Source organism: Trachymyrmex cornetzi, unplaced genomic scaffold (assembly GCF_001594075.2).
Source record: "Trachymyrmex cornetzi isolate Tcor2-1 unplaced genomic scaffold, Tcor1.1 scaffold550, whole genome shotgun sequence".
Classification (NCBI taxonomy): Eukaryota; Metazoa; Arthropoda; class Insecta; order Hymenoptera; family Formicidae; genus Trachymyrmex; species Trachymyrmex cornetzi.
The window spans coordinates 69,042-72,390 of NW_017299862.1; positions in this window are offsets into that span (position 1 = coordinate 69,042).

The following is a 3,349-nucleotide window of genomic DNA, read 5'->3' on the forward strand; positions in this document are numbered from 1 at the left end:
TTATCACATTTCCATTCGGTGAAAAATCTCTGTATTGGATGTACGGATTGCAAAAGTATCATTACTTAAATTAAAGAGTTTTAGAGTCCATATCTTGTAAATAAGCGTGCAGCTGAGGTCACATTATTGGAACGAACGATACCGAGTTTGTAGAACTAAGATTGAAAGTCTAGAAAAGAAATATTTCCACCGAATAGAAAATACGTGTATACAGGTGCTTTGCGAAGACTGAGACTGTCAACAGAGCCGAAATTCCGTGTAGCAGTAGTTGCGCGGTCTTGCGATAGTGGTGCTGGCATATGTTAGATAAGAACAGATGTATGCGTTTGAGTAAGACAGAATGATATATATTATGGTATATAAGATAATGTAAAAATTAAATCAAAGATGTCACCACTATTATCGAATTTAGAATTTAAAAAGTCTGTACTATCGATCTTGATCGAGTTGGGTAATCGGTTTAGCATCCCCTTAAGATCCGATAATCTCGATCTGACGCAACTCTCCGGCTCACGTAAAGGAGGCACGGCAGTGTCGGTGCTCTTTGGTTTAGCGCCGAGACATTACCAGTGTCTCCAAATACCGGCGGCAACAATAGATACAAGTTTTAGAGAAAGATCTGAAAATTCATTATTCACTTCAAATCGTTACACTTTAGTAAAACAAATTGTAGCGTAATAATTAAGAAATAATTTTAAATAGAAAATATTTTAAGCTCTGTACGGTACAATTAAAAAAACTTGCAGAAAAAATTTGTTTTGTCCGTGCACGTCAAAGTTTATTCTTCAATTCTACAAGGTTTAATTTATATTAGCGTCGTTCGTAATAAAATTTTTGCAGAGAAATATGATTCGAAGCATTCGAAAATTATATCTTAAGCTTTAAGACGCTTTACCAAATATTGTTTCGCGATCATTTTTCATGGAGAGCCGTGAATTTTAATTTTGATCGTTTTTAATACAGATTTTAAATGATCTTTTAATCATTTGTTCAGAAGTAGACAAACTTTAAGATAGAGGAACTTCGTCAAAAATCGTCATAAAGAGATTTTTAAAAAAGCATTTTAAAGCTTGAAATCTCTATTTTCGAAATCGGTAATTGAAATATTTCGATATGACTGATTTTTACGGAGCTATACAAACCGAAACGGATATCCGTCAAATCTGAAAATTTTATACAAATTTTACAAAGGTAATTGTGTTAAGAAGGGCTACGAGCTAAAACAACAAATTTTAATGTACAGGGTGTTGCACCAACATACAGATCAGTATGACGGGTTGCCCATTCGTGCAGGCGCGCAAGATCGTTCACAATTGCGTAGACTTCGGCGGCACAATCATAGCACACCCTTTTTTCGAATAAAGTTCGTAGCATATCAAATTGTGATGCAATTATGACGAACTTCCGTAGGAATAGGTTAAAACAGAAGCCGAAGTGACAAGATATAGGTTATAAAAACGAATTTTATCGTGAAAACGAAGTATGTTCTCCTTCTTGTAAAAAAAATTTGGTCATAGTCGAATGTAATCATTGTGTAATATAATTTGATTGTTTGAATTATTTTTACGTTTTGTCGATATTAAAATGGCACTTAAGTAGAAAAATTTATAATGATACTACAGTAAATCTAGATTGTTACAGTAAATATCACAAATATAAATAACGATAAAAATGGTTATAGGCGGATCTTCTACCTAATTTATTTTGGAATGTTAACACTTTATTATTAATTAATAGTCAATTTAATATATGATGATAAGCAGATTTATATAAATAATGCTACAATAACACATGTAAATCTACAAAAGACTTATTAATGAAAAATGTTCATTAAACGTAATGTTAAATTACATCTTATAAAACTTACCAATTTGCATATTCAATGTATACAACATTTTTTAGTAATAATCTTCTTGGAGTTTTATAAAATATAAATATAATATGCAGTCATTTATATGAAGAATTGCATAATACTTATTAATAACAGTTTATTAAATAATCAATTTAATAATGAATTATTATTCTTCCAAATAAATATTATAAGATTTAACGATAATTGCCGTTATTTAAATTTACAGTGAATTAAATTTATTTATCGATTTATGATTTAAATTTGCAAAGATACATTTATTTCTGACTTTCGTTCTCTGTAAAAATAATTCTAACAATCAAATTATATTACACAATGATTACATTCGACTATGATCAAATTTTTCTTACAAGAAGGAAAACATGCTTTGTTTTCACGATAAAATTCGTTTTTATAACCTATATCTTGTCACTTCGGCTTCTGTTTTAACCTATTCCTGCGGAAGTTCGTCATAATTGCACCACAATTTGATATGCTACGAACTTTATTGGAAAAAAGGATGTGCTATGATTGTGCCGCCGAAGTCTACGCAATTGTAAATGATCTCGCGCGCCTGCACGAATGGGCAACCCGTCATACTGACCTGTATGTTGGTGCAACACCCTGTACGTAATATGATACAGATAACATTAAATATAAATAAAAATTAAAATAAAGATAAAAATATGTCTACATAAAACTAATGTTTCGACTCCGATTGGGTCATTTTAAAAATTAAAAAAATAATATATATAAAACGGTTAACTAAAAATAAGCTAACAAAAGATGACTATTTATAGATATTCGATGACAAAAAAGATGATCAAAAGTGGACTTTGGTAATTTAGACCATGAATTCAAATTTAAAGATATCACTGATTACATGTAGTCAACGGAAAGTAGATCCTAGATTTTCGCTATGATTTGATTTCAAAAAGTATTGTCAAGCATAAATATCGCTGATAATGCCAATTTATTAATTAATCCTTCTAATGAAAAGTTAATCCGGATTCTATAGATATAATAGTGAATTGTGTAAGTATTAAAATGTACAAAAAATGTAATTACCAGCAATGAACGTGAATTGCATAAAATAATATGTATAATATGTGTTTGTGTTTGTGACGCGCTGGTGTCACCTTGTAATGGAAGGTGCGTGCGCCAAAGCGGCGTGTAATGACGACGATTCTCTTGGTTTGAGTAATTAACGTTTATTTTAACTAAAGTCATAGAAATGTTCGAAGCGGGCTATAGGCGCAAATTTCATGACAGCAATTGATGCACGCGCTTAACTACGTGCACCGGTAATACACACTCGGAGCAACGTCCCGTAATTGATCTCAACTCAAACGGAATGTACAGGGCGCGCCGTGACGAGACCGAAGATGTTCGTTAGCTACTTAGATGATTTTCGCGCACTTAATAACTTTTACAGCTTGCCTATCTCGCTAATCTTATGCAAAGCGGCAACGGAGATGCGCGATGCGGTAATTCGGCTTG